A 7063-nucleotide genomic window follows, 5' to 3' on the forward strand; every position below is an offset into this window, starting at 1 on the left:
TTCTTTCTTTCTTTCTTTCTTTCTTTCTTTCTTTCTTTCTTTCTTTCTTTCTTTCTTTCTTTCTTTCTTTCTTTCTTTCTTTCTTTCTTTCAAGAGAAACAGTATAAGAAGTTATACTCTTAGAAGTATAAGAAGTATAAGAAGTTATACTGAGAGAGAGGAGACTAAGATTTTAAACATGGTGGGTGACCATGGGCAGACCATTTAGCAACATGTTCTAGTCTATTTCTTTGCTTTGTGCATTGAACCAGAGATTCTGAGATTGGTATGTATTTTTTTAAAACAAGGAACTGTTCTAAGAACTTGTAGTGTAAGATATTATATGTAATCTATGATAGTATGAAGATCATTGATAGTACAACGATCATTTAAAGGCTTGAAAAAGTCACATTACCAGGATCATAAATTATAATTTCACTGTTATTTTCCTCAATTGATAAGCATCACAAGTGTTAGCTCAGCATCCTGGTGTTCAGTTCTTAAGATAATAGTAAACAGTGATATGGACTCTGGGACCTGTGGATTATCAGGAAATGGTGATGATACTCATTAATGTCAATAAATAAATCACACCATACCATTATCACATAAAGAAATGCCCTTTCTAAGTGGATATATTTTTAAACCTAGTTCAATAAAATATAGATAAAAATGTATGATATCAACTTCTTTAAGATTCATAAATGCCCTAAGTTTAGGATTCATATATACCCTAAGCCCTAAACAAACAAAATCATGTTATGTGTTGTGATATTCTATTACCATATCAGCAAATTGCTATCTGCCCCCCTATTTCAGGAAAGTCTACTATCAGTATACCCCAAATAGTCTTCATAATAGTAAAATCCCAGTAGATACCACAGTGTCCCTGGTAAGATAAGCAATTGAAAATATATAATTCCAGAGCAGATGTAAGCTTATCCTTTATGCCCAGTGCACTCTGTAGTCAGTGACTGTTCAACCAAGTTTAACTGAGGGAAGATAAAAAAAAAAAAAAAAAACTCACTGCCCTGCATTAAAGCTTGCCCCAAGCAGAACCCAAACTTCATGAACTTGTTGTATTCATCACTTTCTGACTAGTAACACCACCGAGAACTAAAATAAAGCGATCTTATTGCCCTGACCTATAGAAAGAAGGACCTTTTTTTTTTAACTCCCAATATGGATTTTTTTCAGTTTCTTTAAAAAGTCATTCAAGGTAATTTGAATGTTTCTGTATGATCCTTGCTTATTTCCCACTCTTCTCTTGACTTTACATGGTAACATGAAACATAGAAAAATGACTGACAACAGTAGATTGTGTTTTTGTATAATGAACTTAAAAGAAGAATCTGGCAGATGACATCCTTCAGATCAAATCAGAAAAGGGTGTCACACAAATATAAAACAATAAATGGTAACTGTGAAGATCAATCCAAGGAATTTTGAAGGGGATCTAAAAGTAAAACACTGCAAGAAAACGTAATGAAACAGCATGGCAGCATCGGCCGAAGGTCTTAAGTTGGTCTACAGTGCCATGTGTGATCTGGCAGAGAAGGTGGTCCAGGTCACGGGCAAGGGGCTTCCCAAGCGAAAGCTAAACTCCTTGAGTGGTTTACAGTAGTTTTTAGACTCTGACTGCTAACATACAACGTCCCAAAGATGTCAAAGGCATGTCGGTGACATAAAATCCTTTTTTTTTTTTTTTTAAAGATTTATTTTATTTGTACATACAGAACTGGGGTACAGGCCAGAGGTGCAGGTTGCGGTGAGAGGCTTCACCAGAGACAGAGTGAGGAGCAGAACAGGCAGATCGACGAAGTACACTGCTGAGGGGAGCAGCGGGCGGGTCAGGAGAGGTCTGCCACGCCATGTGGTCACCTCCGGGGCAGGCGGGGATCGAACTCATGCGGAAGTGGCTTTAGCTTCTCAGTGCAGTGCTTTAACCCGCTGCGCCACCAGGGAGGGCCATAAAATCCTTTCTTATCATATACATTGAAGTATTATTGTGAAAATTGTTCAGAATGAAATTTTCCTTACAAAGTTAATCTGCAGAGGCAAATGCCTTTGAGCAGCTAGAATGCATTTGAATTATCTGGAGAGATGTTGAGTTTTATAGGGTCTAAAGGAGACATGTTTGGACCTATAGTAACCTGTGTATACTTTGTTTTATGAAAGTTATGAGAAAGGTTGATTTCTCACCAGAAAAGTGTCCCAGGTACTGATGTTGCTGATAGCTCTATAGCAGTAATTTTTACCTCTTCAAGGGCTATACCCATGAGAATTTGATAAAATACGTGCTCTTTCTCTGCAGAATGTACATTTTATTATGATCATAGAATTAGGAGCATTTATATTACATTTCCCTTTCCGACCCCATTATGAGTTAAAAATCCTGTATTCATGACAAATTATTAGGTAGTTTTTTTTTTTAAGATTTATTTATTTATGCACACAGAACTGGAGTACAGGCCAGAGGTGCAGGGGTGGTGAGAGGATTCACCAGAGACAGAGTGGGGAGCTGAACAGACTGACCGATGAAGTACGCTGCTGAGGAGAGCAGCAGGCAGGTCAGGAGAGGTCTGCTGAGCCATGTGGATCACCTCTGGGGCTGGGGATCGAACTCATGCTGAAGTGGCTTTAGCTTCTTAGTGCTGTGCTTTATCTGCTGCACCACCAGGGAGGGCCACTGGATAGTTTTCATTGAAGGAACATAGATCAATGTGGGTTTGGAGTTTTAACAAAGTGGGTGGAAAATTCTCACTGCATTTGGTCATCTTCAAGTTATTTGATCCTATCACCCTAGTAGTTAAAAAGGAGGAAATATAGAATAGAGTGAGTTTATATTTATGTGTATTTATTCTTAATACATATATTCAGTATTAATGTATTAAATGTAGTATAAGATATGCACTAGAAATTATAAAAGAATGAGATAAAGGTGATAGAGAAGTTTAATATCTTACATATCATTATATCATACTGCCAATAGCTAAAATCTAAAGGTGAAGTAATATGCTTAGATCAGAATTCATCGGTAATGACAGTGAATATAAATCTAAATTTCAAGTGGTCTTAGGTAATTGTGAGTGGTTTTGACCTATTTCTTGTTAGATCTAATTAGACCGTCACTTTCACTTCTTAACATGCCTGGCAAAGAATTTTTGGATGTTTAAGTGTCAGATTTGTTCTTCATTTTCACCTGCACTTGCAATATCAAATTTGTCTCAATAGTAGATTTTTTAAAGATGGATGCTTTTTTAAGTTCCTTTCTTCCCAAAGAAGGGGGTTGACTAATTAAAATCTGATAGTGGAAGCTGTAAACTTCTGGCAATGAGTGTGCCCTAAGAGTGCCAGGGTGGGAGGAGCTGCTGCTCTCTGCCTGTAACTGCTCTTCTGTCTTCTCAGATACCCTACTTGGTACATGACCAGTTTATTTGAACTATATAAATATATCAGGGTCAGTGACTCTAATAAACACATAAAGCTTTTTTTTTTTTTTGGTTGTTCCATCATTACATTTTTTTTAAGTCATCAAAGGAAAAAGGTACCAAATTTTTAACACTTCCCAAATCACAATGAGTTGCCTTGATCTTCCACTTTGAGAGTACTGCTGCTTTCTGGAAATTACTTATTGCCTCTTCACCGATTGTTTCTTCACCTATAAAAAGGGGATAGTATCTCATATCCCATGGGGTTAAGTAAAGTAAATAGCACTTGTAAATGTCTCTCCACAAACAGTGGCATATCATTCGGAGGAAAATAAAAGGGAGCTGTAGTTATGATTACTACTACTGTATTACACAGTGGTCGTGTATGCAGTTTACCAACTAAACAAAACCTGTTCTGAGTGTCCCTTGTATGACTTCAAGAGCTGAAGCTTGGCCTCACCTTCCACCATGCCCTCTCCCAACAGAACAAAACAAAAACAAAAATTATATTAGCCTTTTAAGATTGGAAAGTAATATCAAGATTCTGAGCATTAGTAATCTTGTTCATTAACATAATCACTAATATTAAAGACCTGCTAAATTTCCTACATTAGATCATTTTAATATATATATCCTCTCATCCTTTCACTCAAAATAGTTATTTTTTTCCTAACCACATACAGTGCACTAGGCATCTAGCTAATTGCTGAGGTTTCAGAGATGAATTGAACTTGCTCTGCACCCTCCAGGCACTAACCATCTAGTGGAGGAGACCAAACAAATAATCGCATCAAAGTGATAAGTGCTATAATGGAGGTGTATTCGGTTGCTATGGGAGCAGAGTAGGACTAGCAGCTTCCTCTGCCTGGGGAGGGTAAGGAGGGCCACTGGAAGGTGCTGGGCCTGAGCTGAGTCTTGGAGGATGTGGGTTGGGGAACTGTATTTCAGTCAGACGGATGTATGTCTGGTAAGGCAGATAGACCAGATTTCTAGAGCTGAAGCATCTGGGGAGGTCAATGTACAGCCTTGGGTGGCAGACTAGAAAACCTGAAATTGATCTTATAACATATTGGAAATACACAAAGGCTTTTAAGTTAGTGATATGATCAGAGAGAATTGTAGTGATATGTTGGAAGAATGATTATAGGGAAGCAAAGTCTATAGAAAATGTTGATTAAGAGAGAGAAGTGTTTATTTCTGTAATAACTTTTCTCATTAATTCAAAACTCTTAACTAAATTAAATGTCAGCTGATTCACTTTGTCAAAGTTTAGTTTCTGATACTATAGATGAAGTACTCATTCCCTAAGTGGTCTTACCTGTTCTTGCCTGAAGATAGACATTTCTTTCAGTCAGCTTTAACAGTGTGGCCAGTATTACTAGAAGCTTCCTAACTTTGTGCATGGATTTCATTTTAGGAGGATATTGTGACTAGGTATCAGTTTTCAAACCCAGTGTCTACTTTATACAGGTGTGAACCACAGCTGACTTATATAACACACAAATCTGACTGTATAGCCATGGAAAAGTGATTTGTATTGCTTGCTGCCAAAGTAGAAAGACAAAAAAAAAAAAAGTTCAGAGAACACATTATGACTCATCAAGTCCAAAAGGAAAAGCTCAGTGTGAATATTCTGTCCTGTTCAGCCTCCTGATGTCCTTTTAGCCTCCAACCCTATTGCTTTTTGTGATTTTCGGCAAAACATCAGAACCCTATCATTCCTCTCCTTAACATCAATTGTTAAATTTTGCTTTACCTCAGAGATGAAGCTCATGTTGTATGTTCTCCAATCTTCTTTTTGCACCAAGTGAATAGTGCTGCCTTTTCATCTCTATTGAGTATAGACCTTATTTGATAAAATTTCCACTTACTGGAGCACAAGGTATAAACAAGAGGAAAAAAATCTGTAGGGAGAAGGTGGTGTTTTCTTAGGCCAATGTAAAAGGAAGGGAGATGCGGCATCTGGACTTAATCTCTACGCCCAGTGATAGTCTATTTTTCAGTTCCCATAGTTGTGCCTATAACACTGGATCCTAGTACCTCTGAGTGTTACATTCAAATTTTGTGTGACCTGAAGAATTACATATGTGACAAAAGCAATTTTGTTTCTTTACTTTCTCTCTGACATAATGACAGAAGGAATGGTCAGTCTCTTCCTCCAATGGCTTACTAAAACGATTGTTCTCCTTTTGAAATGTGGGATGGTAGGTGGAGGTGGAATCTTCAGAGGCTAAGTGCACTTATTCTCAAAGGAATAAATAGAAAGACATCAATTTTTGAAAACTGGTGTGTGAGATTGGCATGACAAGATAACAAGTAGGACCCCCCCCCAAACATTAAACCTAATATTACCTAAGGCAATAAATATTGCCATTAGATTAAAGCCCTTTTATCAGCAACTAGGTTTTCTGGCTATATAACTAGTTATATTTTACTAGATATATACTAGTTATACTTTTACTCCATTGCTAACTTAAACAGTCCCTGTTTATCATTCTAGGTTGATAATCTAAACTGACATACTTTTTTCCCTAATTTTTGGTTAGAAAAGCAAATTCATGCAATGGATTCTTCAGGACACCCACTATCCATTTCTTTTAGATGTGTTATCTTTTGTTCTCTAGAAGTCCACTTCAGAATAGACAGAAAATGCTGAAGTTTAGAAGTGAGAAGCAGGCCTTAGAAAACAAGGCAGGTGATCCTGGACACTTCTAATCCTCTGAAAAATGCTACTTTGCCAGCAGTGCACCCACCAGGTGCCTCAAACAATTCTTGCCAGTTAATGACCACGTTCGGTGTTCTTTATGTGTGTCTCATCTTCACCTTATCCAGTGCATGGGCCTAGGCATCCTAGAACTGCATTTCAGACCCAGTTGCTCAAATAAAGAGTCAATTAGCAGCATGAAATGACCCCCAAAATAGGATTTCACTGGGGCTGGGGAGGGAGAAGAGGAGATCCTCAGCCAAATGGTCATAATGCAGGTTGAATGACTAATTTAAACCACATTACAAAGTAAAAGACACTTCTTCTAACACGTCTGTATAGGGCCAGCTTTAATAGTCAAGTGCCCTTAATCTGAGTCTAAAATAATAGGGCCCTGATTTAAAAATCTAACACTTCATAAAACTAAAAATAAAATTGTCTCAGCATTCAGTGACCTATCCCTTAGGTCAAAGTACTGTATTTCAAGGAAAACTGAAATAAGAAGTCTTAAAACCGTAAACTGCCAGTAGTTTACTGTTTTGTAGCCTTAATTGGTCTTAAATGTGGAGTCTGAGGGAAGAGACTATGGCCTGTAGAGAGTAAGATTTATTCCCCTTCTAAATCAAAAGCAGACTTTTTGCTCCTAAGTGCCCCCTAACTTCCCTGCCCCGCCCCCACAGGGTTTTCTTATATTTTTGCATATATTTTACCCGAAGATGACAGGTGAGAAGAGGTTAAAGTACACCTTGTCTGGTCCACAAAGTAAATAGAGAGGTTAGAGAGGTTTATTTATTTATAAGGCGTTCAGCTTCTCAGCTGTTTCTCCCTTATTGGCATTTGGAAGCTTGCAGTCCTTTAGAGAAGAGACAGATTTGGCAGGAATGTTCTTTGTGCCTGCCTCCCTTCCTACCGGGGAGAGAGGGGGCAGATTTATAATTACCTGGGGGGG

The sequence above is a fragment of the Condylura cristata genome, unplaced genomic scaffold (assembly GCF_000260355.1).
Source record: "Condylura cristata isolate star-nosed mole 26May11 unplaced genomic scaffold, ConCri1.0 scaffold00006, whole genome shotgun sequence".
Classification (NCBI taxonomy): Eukaryota; Metazoa; Chordata; class Mammalia; order Eulipotyphla; family Talpidae; genus Condylura; species Condylura cristata.